Raw genomic sequence first — 14,467 nt, 5'->3', positions numbered from 1 at the left:
CATGTAATTCTCATATTAATTTAAAAGTTAATTTGTGTTAAATTCTATTACCTGACTTGCTTAATGATTCCTCAGTGTGGGATCTGTCATCTATTCATGCAATAAATGTTTTCTACCTTCAAACGTTGTGTTAGGTGCTGGTGGCACCGTAGATCAGAGGTCAGGAAAACACTGTATCTGTCCTAATAGAGCATGGGGCCTAGTAGAGGAGGCAGAGATGACCTAATCAGATATATGAATATAATTTCTTATATATGATTATAACTGGTGATGAATACTAGGAAAGTGTTTATAAGATGTTATAAGAAAGTATAAGAGGGGAACCCAATTTTGATTATTGGGGAAGAGGATAGTCAGGGAAGATCTTTATAGATGAAGAGAAGAAGAAAATGCAAGGACCAGAAGGTGGGGAAAAAACCTTCCCAGAAGGCTAGTTCTTGTGGGGTATGGTGAGCAAGGAGAGGAGTGGTGTAAGGTGAATTCACCGAGAGGCAAGGCCCAGATCACCCAGGGCCTTTTAGGCCATGGTAGGAAATGTAGATCTTATTCTGTGGGAAAAGAAAAGCCTTTGAAGGAAGAAGGCATGATCTGATTTACATTTTTAAAAGAAATGTCCATCACTAGGAAAGGTATTAATTTAAATTTTGTACTTCCATTCTCTGGAATATTACAGAGCTTTCTAAAAAAGAGAAAGGGAGGGGTGCCTGGGTGACTAAGTCCGTTAAACGGCTGCCTTCGGCTCAGGTCATGATCCCAGGGTCCTGGGATCAAGCTCCACATCGGGCTCTCTGCTCAGCAGGGAGCCTGCTTCTCCCTCTTTCCCTCCCTCTCCGCCTCCGCTCAAGTGCTCTGTCTCTTGCTTTCTTTCTCTCTCAAATAAATAAAATCTTAAAAAAAAATAAAATAAAAAAGAGAAAGGGGAAGAACTCTATATTGACCTGAAAGAATGTCCATGATATATTGTTTGGTAAAGAATAAGTAAGTTGGGACACCTGGGTGGTTCATTCGGTTAAGTGTCCGACTCTTGATTTCAGCTCAGGTCATTATCTCGGGGTCGTGGAATCAAAGCCCCGTGTCAGGCTGTGGGCTGGGCATGGAGCCTGCCTAGGATTCTCTCTTTCCCTCTCCCTCTACCCTTCCCCACTGCTCGCGTGCATGCATGCATGCATGCACTCTCTCTGAGATAAATCTTTTTAAAAAATAATAAGTAAATTACAGCACAATATATGGTATATAATGTAATTCATTTTTTAGAAATAAAAAAGAATCCAAAAATATGTGAATACATTTTCATTCAGCACAGAAAAAGAATGGGAGGATATGTACACATCAAATATTTACTGTGTGGTTGGTTACCTGGGGGGATTGCAACTGGAAAGGGTGGGGGGAGAATATAACTTTTTCTTTATAAAATGCTGTACTGGTTTATTGTTATGTATATGAATTACTTTTAAGCATTTAAAAAAAATAGAAGAACACTCCACTGTGTGGAGAATGGATAGGAGAAAAGCAGGAATGAAAACAGAGCAAGTAATCTTTAGAGCAAGTAATCTTACATCTCAGGTATCCAGATGGTGGTTCTGATTGGGGTGTCAGTTGAAGATAGCAAAGAGGTGATAAATTCAAGACATCCTTGGGGGGCACCAGAGTGGTGCGGTCCAACTCTTGGTTTCAGCTCAGGTCTGATCTTGGAGCTGTGTGATCGAGCCCGATTGGGCTCTGTGCTCTCACTCAGCTGGGAGTCAGCTTGGTTTCTCTCTCCTTCCTCTGCCCCTCACCCCAAGGTTTCTCTCTCTCTCTTTCTCTCTCTCTTTCTCACTGAAATAAATAAATACATCTTTGGGAGAAAAAAAGATATCTTTAGCCTTGATGATGAACCGGGTAAGGGAAGTGTGCTCATAAATGGCTCTTGGATTTTCTGACCTAAATGGCCTTGCAGATGGTGACTCCTTTGATAAGAGAAGAATGATGAACATTCAAATAGCATTTGGAGAGAATGAAAACAGCTTCTCTGGAGGAACTACAGGATTGCGGGGGAAGTAACGATTACACATTTGAAATTGGTGAACTTAAAAATTATGGCAATTGTATTTTGTCCAACTTAGTGATTTTTCTCTAACCGTGCTTATGTACTTGGGTTCTACCACAGCAGCAGTGTATAGATGGGCTTATCTAGGCTAAAGAGAATGAAAACAGGGAAGGGTTAACGGACAATCAGCACTATGAGTTGTTTCCAATTTTGTCAACCTTCATGAATTATTAATATATGTATATTTTAAATAAATAAAATTTCCAAGTTACTCTTGGGGTATAGTCCCAAATGTAAACCTACTGGGCCAAAGGAAATGATCAGTTTTATGACCCTTGTCATGGCCAGATTGCTTTAATATTAATGAATATCAATACCACTTTGTTTGGGGGGCCTTTTTCCCAAAAACCCATTTACTCTGAGTTTTATCTTTTCTCCTTTGTTTTAATTATTTAGTGAGTAGTGGAGTGCTAAATATTGAGTGTTGGTGGGGAGGAAAGCAAACCCCTCAAAGATGTTGGGCTTTAAAACGGAAGACAGAGAACAAGTAAACAAAGGAATAAGCAAATAAAACTCTACTTCTGTGTTGTCGAAGTATTAGGAAGGAAAAAGAACAGAGTAATAGAACTATCAGGAGGAGATTTACTTTGGATTGGAAAGCCTCTCTAAAGAGATAACTTAATCTAAAATTTAAAGGTTTAGGAGGGATCACCCATTTAAAGAATTGCCTGCGCCAGACCAGGAGGCAGGAATGAGTTAGCATATTCCAGAAATGGAAAGTTTGCCAGTGGGGCTAGGGCATTCAAAGGCAGAGTAGTGGAAGATGAGGTTAGGGAAGAAGGCAAAATCCAGATTATATGGGGTTCTACATGGAATTTGGACTTTATTCTGAGTAGAGTAAGAGGCAATTGAACGGTTTGGAGCAGAGGAGTAATGTAAATCAATTTATGTTTTCAAACGATGAAAATGGCCACCCTGTAAGGAATGGATCAAAGATAAGTGGCAAATGTGTAAGTGGAGAGAGCAGTTAGGATGCTATCGCAGAACTACAGCCTGGAGATGATAAGTGGCTGAGACTAGGGCAGGGCTGGGACTAGCGTTAGGTGAGGGAGGCCTTCATCTTGGGCACAAAATGTAAGCAAGCACCAAAAGATGTATGAATCAAGATAAATAATATTTTGATATCACATTTTTAAAATCAAAATTAATGCAAAAAATTCCACAATGAGAAAAATATTAAAATCAAAAATAGAAGATCTAACCCTAAATTTAGAAAACCCTGCCTCCCTTCCTTCCCCCTAATCCTGGCCCTGGTTCCAATGAAACTTTATTTACCAAAATAGGTAGTTGGCCCTCAGGCTGTAGTTTGCTGGCTGAATTTTTTTTTAATCATTCATTTAAGAGAAAATACAAATGGTTCATTGATATAGTACCCTACAACCAAACAGTTCCACTCCTGGGCAGGTGGGTGTATGTACAGACAAGTGTGTATGTATCTGACACCTGTACTCCAGGAGACTCAAAAGCAGCATTAGTTGCAATAGCAAAAGCAATGGAAACAACCCAAATGTCAATCAAAGTGGAATGGATAAGAGTAGTTTACTATGGTGTAATACTATACAGCCAAAAAAAAAAAAAAAAAGAAAAGAAAAAGAAAAAGGGGGGCGCCTGGGTGGCACAGCGGTTAAGTGCCTGTCTTCGGCTCAGGGCGTGATCCCGGCGTTATGGGATCGAGCCCCACATCAGGCTCCTCCGCTAGGAGCCTGCTTCTTCCTCTCCCACTCCCCCTGCTTGTGTTCCCTCTCTCCCTGGCTGTCTCTCTCTCTGTCGAATAAATAAATAAAATCTTTAAAAAAAAAAAAAAGAAAAGAAAAAGAAAAAGGACTACAGCTACACATTTCAATTTCAGAGAATGGTTTTTATTCTCTCTCTCTTTTAAAGATTTTATTTATTTGACAGGGAGAAAGAGAGCACAAGCAGGAGGATGGCAGACAGGAGAGGGAGAAGCAGGCTCCCTGCTGAGCAGGGAACGCCATGCAGGGCTCCATCCCAAGACCCTGGGATCATGACCTGAGCCGAAGGCAGACGCCCACCCAACTGAGCCACCCAGGCACCCCTGATTTTCTCTTTTTAAGTGGGCTCCGTGCCCACTGGGGGGCTTGAACTCATAACCCTGAGATTAAGAGTAGCATGCAGCAGCTAGCCAGGTGTCCCTCAAAGAACGATTTTCAGGAAGGAAATATAGGGCAAAGGAAGAAAGTCACAGATGAATATATATAACAATTAACAATATGATACATTTTATACAAAGTTCAAAAATAGGCAGAACTAAATAATATTGCCCAGAGATACATGAAGTTAAAACTACAAAGAAAAACAAGGAAATGTTTTATGCAAAATTCAGCACTCAGTTATCTCTATGGGGAGAAAAAAGGCCATGATCTGGGAGGGTTATGCAGAGAACGTGGTGCTGGTGTGTTTCTTGATGGATCTTGTAGACACACAGGTGTTCATGTTAGTATTATTTTTAAGAAACGCAAATACTTCTTGTACTCCTTTGTGTGGTATGTTTCACAGTGAAAACAATTATATTATTCAAGGACATACTCATCAAAGGATTGAATTAGTAGTCAGATTTCCCCTCCTAAAGACACTGATATTTTGCAGACACTAATATTTTGCAATCATTCAAGAAATAGATAATATCTCTCTTACTCAACTTTTCTTACTCAACTTTTCCACTTACAGAGGTAAATACAGTATAATTTACCAAATCCACAGATTAAAATAGAAAGTACACATGATCATTCTAATAGATGCAGAAAAAGCTTTCAGTAAAAGTCAATGCTCGATGATTAAAATTTACATTTTTGCAAACTGGGAATAAAAGGGAACTTCCTTAATCCACTAGAAACCTACAGCAAAAATTACGCTTAATGGGGGAATTTCAAAAGCATTTTCTTTAAAACATGACAAGAATATTCACTATTACCATAGTTACTATTTAGTGTCAAACTGGAGGGTGTAGCCAATGTAAAAAGACATAAAAAGGAAATAAGAGATACAACTAGGAAGAAAGGGAAAAAAAGCTCTCATTATATACAGATATTATGATTGTCAGTGGAGAAATTCCAGAGAATATATGCACAAACAATGAAAATTAAAGAGATTTCAGCAAGGTTGTTGGATTCATCATCAACCTACAAACATCAATTTTATATATATATATATTAATAGGAGAGTGAGTTTTTAGCCCTGTGGAATTTCTGGCTTGCAGTAATAGCATGCAAGAGGATTTTGACCAACCTTTCCTTTTATTGTGCAGAAGGGGGAGAAGCACACATAGCACTAAGTGCTGGGTAGTGTAAATGCAAAATAAGATTTGGTGGGGAGAACATACTGGAGATTCAGCAAAGCATCATTCCTCATTATCCCACACAGACAGATGCTTAATTTAAGCCTGGCATAAATAGACTGGTATACCCTTACAAAAAAGTGGTGGGGGGGAGTGGTCCCAGGACCACACTTCTGTGCTGTTTTAGGTACATACAGAGAATGGGATCGGGCGGGGACAGGGGACGATATCTAGGCAATTAGGTACAACGAGAACCTCCTGGTGGGGGAGTGACCTGTCAACAAAGAAGCTTCTGGAGCTCAGGTTCTTATAATGGCCTTTTTTTTGGTGTTGCAATAATGCCGATCTGGTGAGCCAGCTTCTTGCAAGGCTACTTGTACGATTAGCTATTGCCACAAAAGTGTTGTGTAACCAACCACCCCAAAATGCAGTGTCTTAAAAGAATTATCATTTGTTTTCTCTCAGGCAGCTGCAGGTCAGCTGAGGGGCCGCGTATCTAAACTGGGCTCATCTGAGGGGCTCTGCTTCAAGCTGCAAGTCCAGCTGGGGTTGTCTGCTCTGTGGGTTCAGCTCAGGATTGTTTTCATTTGTATTCAATCTGGGGCCCAGGCTGAAGGGCAGAAGCTTCCTGAGCAAAGTTTTCTTTTCTTTTCCTTTCTTTTCTTTTTTCTTTTCTTTTCTTAAGATTTTATGTATTTATTTGAAAGAGAGAGCACAAGCGAGGTGAGGGGCAGGGAGAGACTCAGGCTCCCTGAGGAGGGAGCTGGAGTCAGGGCTCGATCCCAGGACTCCAGGATCCTGACCTGAGCCGAAGGCAGGTGCTTAATTAACTGAGCCACCCAGGCACCCCTAAAGTTTTTCTTATGGTAGTGCAGAGATGCTGGAGGACAGGCCCAAGTGCACAAGCACATTTGAAGCCTCTCCTTGCACCACTTTATCAACTTCTCAGTAGTCAAAGCAAATCACATGACCAAGTTCAAATCAAAAGTACTGGGAGGTAGACGCCTCTCCTGGGGGTTGGGTGGCGTGAATATTTGCTGAACAATCGTCTAATTTACCATGATACTGAAAGAGGGACCATCCAGATCTGTCTCTCTTCACTCTACACTCTGCTTCCTGGTTCTTGGGGGCTCTTTAACTATAAATAATTTTTTTCCTTTCATTAAAACCAATTAAAAGAATTTGGATAAGGGCACCTGGGTGGCTCGCTTGGTTAGGTGTCTGCCTTCGGCTCATGTCGTAATCCGGGTATCATGTCATGATCAAGCCCCCGCATTGAGCTCACCTGCTTCTCCCTCTCTCCGCCCCCTGCTTGTGCCCTCTCTCACTATCTCTCTCTCTCAAATAAATAAATAAATAAAATATTTATTTATTTATTTATTTTAAGATGAACAGGGAGTCCCATGCTGGGCTTGATGTAGCCCAGCTAAATAAAACCTTAAAAAAAACAAAAAGAATTTGGATAAATGCCAAGTGTTTACTAAAAAGCATCCAAGTCATAATAATATAGTGGGCTTTGACCTAGGCAGGAGTTGGAACTTAAACAGATGAATTGAGGCCATTTCTGTCCAAGGGGCATTTGCTTATCCAAAAAAAAAAAAAACATCTAAGAGACAAGCCTGCCTTTGGCCAATGGTCAAAGGTAAGTGTTTGGGTGCCAAAGATAAAGGTCCCCCTCCTTGTTAAACATGCTAAAGGACGACTGCTTTTACCCTGGGGCCATTAGCTTATTTAAGGGGAACAGCTGAAAAGTGGGGTCGCTTCATGGAATCTGGGGCTAAAGGAATAGGGGCTGGAATTCAACCTTCTGCACTTGACTGGGACCCTGGAATGCCCTACTTCAGAATATAAGGGCGGATAGTCTCCAGCGGGTCACGTAGGTCATCTAGTTGTGCCCTTGACTGCTAGCCCAGTCAGGTACTTGGTAGAAGGAAACAAAAGTTCTCTGGAGGAAGCCTACATTATCCTGGCTTTTACATTATTCTTATAAGTAATGTTCAAAATAAAATGTCTAAGAGGGGCATCTAGCTGGCTCAGTCGGGGGAGCATGTGACTCTTGATCTCAGCGTTGTGAGTTTGAGCCCCACATTGGGGGTGGAGACTACTTAAATTCTAAATAAGTAAATAAATAATAAATAAATAAAATAAAATGTCTAAGAAACAATAAGAAATTATGGAATACATTTCAAGTCAAGACAATGCAACATTGAACGCAAGGTGCTCATCACAATGAACTGATCATTAATGCACGCTTTTTCTCTCTTGTCTCACTACTCATGCTCCCTCACGTTCTGTTACTTCTTTGAATCTCCCATATAACTACTTTCACCCAAGTCTGCTTCTGAAGGACTGCAAACTAGTACAACAGAGGGGCCCCTGGGTGGCTCAGTAGGTTAAGTGTCCAACTCTTGATTTTGGCTCTGGTCATGATCTCAGGGTTGTGAGATTGAGCTCTGCATTCAGGTTTAAGATTCTGTCTCTCCCTCTCCCTCTGCTCCCCCATTCTGCATGTGTGCTCTCTCTTTCTCTCTCTCTGTCTCTCTGTCTCTCTCTCTCCAATAATTAAATTTTTAAAAAACAAAATAAAAATAGCCTTGGGGAGCCTGGGTGGCTCAGTTGGTTAAACGTCTGCCTTCAGCTCAGGTCACGATCCCGGAGTCCTGGGATCTAGCACCACATCGGGCTCCCTGCTTAGCAGGGAGACTACTCCCTCTCCCCCCTGTTCTTGCTTTCTCTCTCTCTCTCTCTCTCACTATTTCTCTCTCTCTCTCTCAAATAAATAAATGAATGAATGAATAAATAAATAAAATCTTAAAAAAAAACCTAGTACAACAATCACTCAATCACATAACCCCCACCACAGTCAAGGTATAAAACTGCCCTCACCCTAATAAGTTTCCTCGTGCCTCTTTGCAGTCAATTCTCTCTCCCTACCCTCAACTTCACACAGCCACTGACCTGCTTCTATTACTATCATTTTGCTTTTTACATATTTTCATATAAAATGGAAAATTTATTTAATTTTTTTTCATCTTGTTGATTTTATTGCATGGAAGTTAAAGGGAATTTATTATATCTGCTTGAAACTGCCTACTCCGTCCAAGACGTATCCTTGAGAGACTCCCATTTGTGTCTACTGCTGGGATTCATGCAAGTCTGACGCCTCTGGGAGACAGGGACGGCCACCAGAAGTCTATCTGTAGAAGATCTCAAGAAATTTCCTGAGAAATTAATCTCCGGAGAAGAACCTGGCATACAAGATTGTAACAAAACCTTAGTCATTGGAGGGCCAGGGGATATTACTGAGTCAGTCATGTGTGTTACTCAGATCTGTGTCCCAGTTCGGCCCTCTCTATAAACGCATATCTGAGTAATGCGGGCACCCGAGTGCAGGAGTGTGCACTGGGAGGAAAAGGAAATGTGAGCTATGAGTCAACGACGAAAGAGCAGTTTCCCTGAAAGCTCTGTGTGACATTGGCATATGAGCATCATGTTTAATACTCCTTCATAAAGTGTGATATCCAAAGCACACTTCCCAGAATTCAGAGGACCTTTGGCACCTTGACAAATCCAGCAACCCTGCTGCGACGATCCTTATTGAGCAAGGATATGGCAACCAGGGCAAGTGACAGCTTGGTAGCATCAGCGGCATGATGGGCATCTCCACGTGGTTTGCCAGGCAGCAGAATCCTCAGCTGTTACTGCTACAGGGGTCCAGGAAGTAGACAAGATAGCCCAGTGATTCAGAATTTGGACTTCTGGGGCACCTGGCTGGCTTAGTTGGTTAAGCGTCTGACTCTTGATCTCAGCTCAGGTTTTGCTCTCAGGGTCGTAAGTTCAAGCCCCTCATTGGGCTCCTCGCTGGGCATGGGACCCGCTTGATTAAAAAAATAATAATAAAAGCATTTGGACTTCAGAGTCGGAAGGTCTGGATTGAAACCTCAGTGTCATTCTATCCTACCAACATGGGGTGCCCTGATAGGCCAACTATTAGTGGATGTCTAATCTTTAACAATTGTTTTATCCCCTTGAGAAATTCTTATTGAGGACCTGCCATGTAGCGGGCATCCCTGAGGATGTGGCTGAGAGCAAAGCAAATTGCTAATGGAGAGAAGTGCCAGGGCTCAAGTCCCTCTGTGCTGGTATCACAGAGAATCATAGTGTCTTACTACTTCCAAGTTATAGACTCTTTGCCACCTGCCACCAAGCTCTCCCTTTGAACAATTGAGTTTGGAATGTGCAGCTCTGACCTGGATAGTTCCATCAGTCTCCTCTTGAGTCTCTGCCCTTCCCTTCTCCTGCTCCCCTTCTGCTGAGAGAAGAGCATTCAGACATTTATCCTCCTACAACCCTGATAACTTCATCAGAAGAGAGAGAGGGAGAGAGAGAGTGGGGGGGAGAGAATCCTCAGAGAGAACAATGTAGCCTTAAGTACCTTTGCTCAGCTTTTGTCTTTTCTGGTCTTACATGAAGAGACCAAGGCTATAGTTCAGTGTGAGAGGTTATCCCACGTAGGACCCCAGTTCTGGGGCTCTCTGCCCCTGTTCTTGTTTCTATGAGAGGCTGGCTGCAGCTCATGGAGCCATGTTTTTGTCATGTTCACTGTATCAGGGTTCCTGAATGCAAAGAACAGCCATGGACCCTGGCTAACATGAGTGGAAAATAAATTTCTTAGAAGGCTATTGGATGACTCATAGAATTGGCTGGGAAATGGAGAACCAGGCTTAGAAAGCAGGCAGGAACCAGGGGGCAGGCAGCTGGAGCAGTCTGGTTAAAAGGAGGAACATTGCAGGCATCACATCGTCACCATTGCTCTGCATGGCCCAGAGGGCATGGTTGCATCTGTTGCATACTGCCACAGGTAGAATCTGACTAACTCCTCCTCCTTGCATCATTCATTGCGTCCCGGAAAGAGCATCTCCTTGCAGAGCCTCGGTCACGTGCCTGGGCTTTAGCAGTCTGAAAACTCGGGCAAAACCGGTGGCATATTAATTGGTGGCCCTCTTTCTTGCTCCCAGCTTCCCCTGGCAGATACTCCCCCCAGTGGGAGGGGAAGGGTTGGTCACGGGTCGAGATGCAAAATCATTTTGGTCAAGAGACTTCCACGGGTTTCATGCTGACCCTGTTTGGGCCCATCATTGTATAGCCATCCTTTGGATAGTGTAAGTTATTTCTTTTTAACTCAGTAATTGTTCTTAGTTCCACGTGACTCCCTTGCCCTTGTACCCAACTCTCACTTTGCCGTGTTTCTCTGCAACCTGATTTGAACCTGTTTATTTTGCTGTTTTCGTGACTAAGACCCTTCCCACAGTCTTCATAATTTCAAACCCGTAGTCCTGTATTCTGTCCTTTTTCCAGCTTTGAGGCCTTTGTACACTGGATAAATCTGTGCACTTCGAGCTCAGGTTATCTGTCCTCAGCCGTCCTCTTCTGCTATCTAAACGCTTCATTTGTAAACCATCCTACTCGTAAAAAGTAACTCATTCCAAAAAATCCAGTTTTCCTTTGCATGTTACAAACCTCTAATTTCTGTTATAGTTCATTATTCTCCTCAACTACTAGAGATTTAATTTTTTTCCTTTTTTAAAAAATTTTGGAAATCACTACCCTAAAAAAAGGTTTCAAAGAACCTTCTTCAGTGTTTACCTAAAGTTAGTTTCCCTGTAAAATACCAGTGGTATTTTTGTATTTTTTAAACATATACCTACGGTATATGGTATAGGTTAACAAACAGCATATTCTTCTCAGTATTGTTTGAAATGGCAAAATAGGAGTTCTAACTGTTCAATGATAGTGGACAAGCAGAAGGTGTTATGGTATATTAATAAGGTAAGTTACAGAGTCACGTAAATGAGTGAAACAGATCTGTATATATACTGGTGTGGAGCCCTGTCCGTCATGTCCTGGTATGTGGAAAAAAGCAGGGGACAGAAGTTTATGTATGGTATATTATCATTTGTGAAAAAAATGTGTATGCAAAGAATATCTCCAGATGGATATACAAGAAACTAGTAATAGCGATTCCCTCTGGGGAAGGAATCTGTTGGCTCGGGAGGTAAGATGAGAGGGAGAGATTCTTTGCACTGTACACTCAATGTGGTACCAAAATAAAATAAATTCCTTCTATTGGGGGAAAATCCAGAGACAGAGACAAAGACTCTAATAACTTATACTTCATCTGGGAGATGTTGAAAACTACTCCATTTAAAGACTTTTGGTTTGTGGTTTAAATATTTTCTGATTTCTCTTCTGGGTTTGATTGCCACAAAAACTTAGAGAAAACAGGATTTTTGGTTTCACTTTATTTCTTTGGAAAGACTGATCTGCGTTTTTGAAGAGCCATACTAGAACATAGGGGTTGGCTATCAAACTGTATCTTCCCTTCTCTGTTACTCTCTCTTCAACGAGTATTTACTGAGCACCAGCAGGCCCACGAGGCCCAGTGCCACACATTGAAGTGGCCTGTATGTTTCATACTCTGATGAGAATAAAGTGGGAGAAAATATACACTTGATTGATCATGATTAATTCTTGCTCCATTGTTCAGGGCATAGTTCTGTGTGATTTTTCTCATTCCAAGTCCTTGGACTTGGACTCCAAGTCCAAGTCCTATACCAATAAAGAGACTTAAGAGTAAAAAGAAAAATCCTTATATGTTCAGGCACATTTACTTCCCAACTGTGCATTTTTTTTTCTCCTGGTATTCCAGTAGGTATCAAACAGTATTTAAAAATGAGGATCCTGGGGCGCCTGGGTGGATCAGTCATTAAGCGTCTGCTTTCGGCTCAGGGCGTGATCCCAGGGTCCTGGGATCGAGCCCCGCATCGGGCTCCCTGCTCTGCTGGGAGCCTGCTTCTTCCTCTCCCACTCCCCCTGCTTGTGTTCCCTCTCTCGCTGGCTGTCTCTCTCTGTCAAATGAATAAATAAAAAAAAGTCTAAAAAAAATAAAAATAAATAAAAATAAGGATCCTATTTTCATGGCATAAGCTTTTATAGAACAAATCAAGTAAATAATAAGCTGTAAAAATGTCATTGTAGAAGTTTCTGTTTAAATATTTAAATATGTACGTTTAATTGTATTTCAATATTTTTCACAATTTGCTTAGAATCTGAGGATATCAGCAAAATAATGCTATATGTTTGGAAATAAAATAAATCCTTTAGCCTTTTTTCCCCCACTTGGCACTCTACTGACATCTTGCAATGCTATGAGAATTCAGTTCTTTAATTCTTTTCCAAAGGTTTAGACAGCTATTCCCACCTTGAGACATTTGTAGAGACTAAATAAAAAGAGCAACTGAGACAGAAATATCTGGTACGTCACTCAGTCAAGTCTCAATTGTAATGTCCATCGTCTTTCCACTGGAAGAGGCCAATGAAAAGTAACAAATGCAAGCCATAAAGGAAGCCGTGAAGAAGCCACTAAGAAAACTACTTGACCACACAAGCCTAAGGAACAGCAGCCCCAGATTCTATAGTACATACAGATAGATATTTCCTGCATTCATTCATGTATTCATCAACGTAGCAGTGAAGAACATGGGCTCCAAAGTCAGAGAGCCTCGGTTATAATCTGGACTTTGTAATTTATTGCTAGTCTGTGACCTTGTTCAAATTACTCAACTTCTCTGTGCCTCAGTTTCCTTATCTGTAAGTCGTACATACTTCATAGGATTTTTAAATATTTGGTCTTTGTGCAGGACCTGGCACACAGTCAACGTTGTAGAAGAGTTCGTGAGATTAATAATTATTTGAATAAGTCCGCATTGAGCAACTACAATGGTCCAAGCATTGAGCCAGGCACTTGGGTTACAGTGGTAAATGAGCAAGTCACAGAATCTGCCTCCATACCTTTGAGACTATGGAGAAAGACAATTAAATAAGGATTACAGAGTGGGGCGCCTGGGTGGCGCAGTCGTTAAGCGTCTGCCTTCGGCTCGGCATGATCCCAGCGTTCTAGGATCGAGCCCCACATCAGGCTCTTCTGCTGGGAGCCTGCTTCTTCCTCTCCCACTCCCCCTGCTTGTGTTCCCTCTCTCGCTGGCTGTCTCTGTCAAATAAATAAATAAAATCTTTAAAAAAAAAAAAAAAGGATTACAGAGGGGTGCCCGGGTGGCTCAGTCGTTGGGTGTCCACCTTCGGCTTGGGTCATGATCCCAGCCAGGGTCCTGGGATCGAGCTCCATGTGGGGCTCCCTGCTCGGCGGGGAGTCTGCTTCTCCCTGCTTGTGCTCACTCTCTCTCTCTCTCTCAAATAAATAAATCTTTAAAAAAAAATAAATAAGGATTACAGCAAATGTGAGGAGTGTTTAGACAAGGAATGTGTAAGGTGTTACGGAAACACAGTGAGGAGCGACATCCCTAGCTTAGGTCAAAGCAAAGTCCGGCTGTTCTTGGAAGTTTTGCAGGCATTGGAAGAGGCAGTATGGCATAGTGGTTAAGAGGCCCTGGGAGGTCCAGCTCTGTGGCTTTGTATCGTGATTCCATCATTTCCTGCTTGTCTGACTTTGAGCAACTTACTTAAACTCTCTGTACTCAGATTTCTCATCTATATTCTCATCTATGGAAATCCTAATTGTACCTGCCTCTTAGAGGCCGGATTAAATAAGTTTACATATCTAAAATACTTAAACAGTACCTAGAATGTTAATATTCTTACCATGTCTTAACAATAAGTAGTATTTGAGTATTATATATTATTACCTAATAATTATTATAACATCATGAAAATAGGATAATGGTATGATACTCTTATAGTTCATCTTGTCTAGCTTTCTTCTTTAGTTTTACCTCCCTTTTAATGAGACACATGAAAATTGTAGAGCATTATGTTTTGCCTGCATCTTTTGCCTAAATCAATAGTATAAACTAAAAGCTTCCTCCTTACTCCCTCTCCTTTTAGGTTTACCTTTTAGTACAAGTTGAAAGGGGACCCTTAAAATTCTAGAAGCTGACAAAAAATAATAAAAAATAAATAAAATTCTAGAAGCTGGAGAAGTGCCCGGCTAACTCAGTCAGTAGAGCATATGACTCTTGACCTTGGGGTCATGAGTTCAAGCCCCGCATTGGATGTAGAGTTTGCTT

The sequence above is a fragment of the Ursus maritimus genome, unplaced genomic scaffold (genome assembly GCF_017311325.1).
Source record: "Ursus maritimus isolate PB19 unplaced genomic scaffold, ASM1731132v1 scaffold_3, whole genome shotgun sequence".
Taxonomy (NCBI): Eukaryota; Metazoa; Chordata; class Mammalia; order Carnivora; family Ursidae; genus Ursus; species Ursus maritimus.
This window is presented reverse-complemented; position numbering follows the sequence as displayed.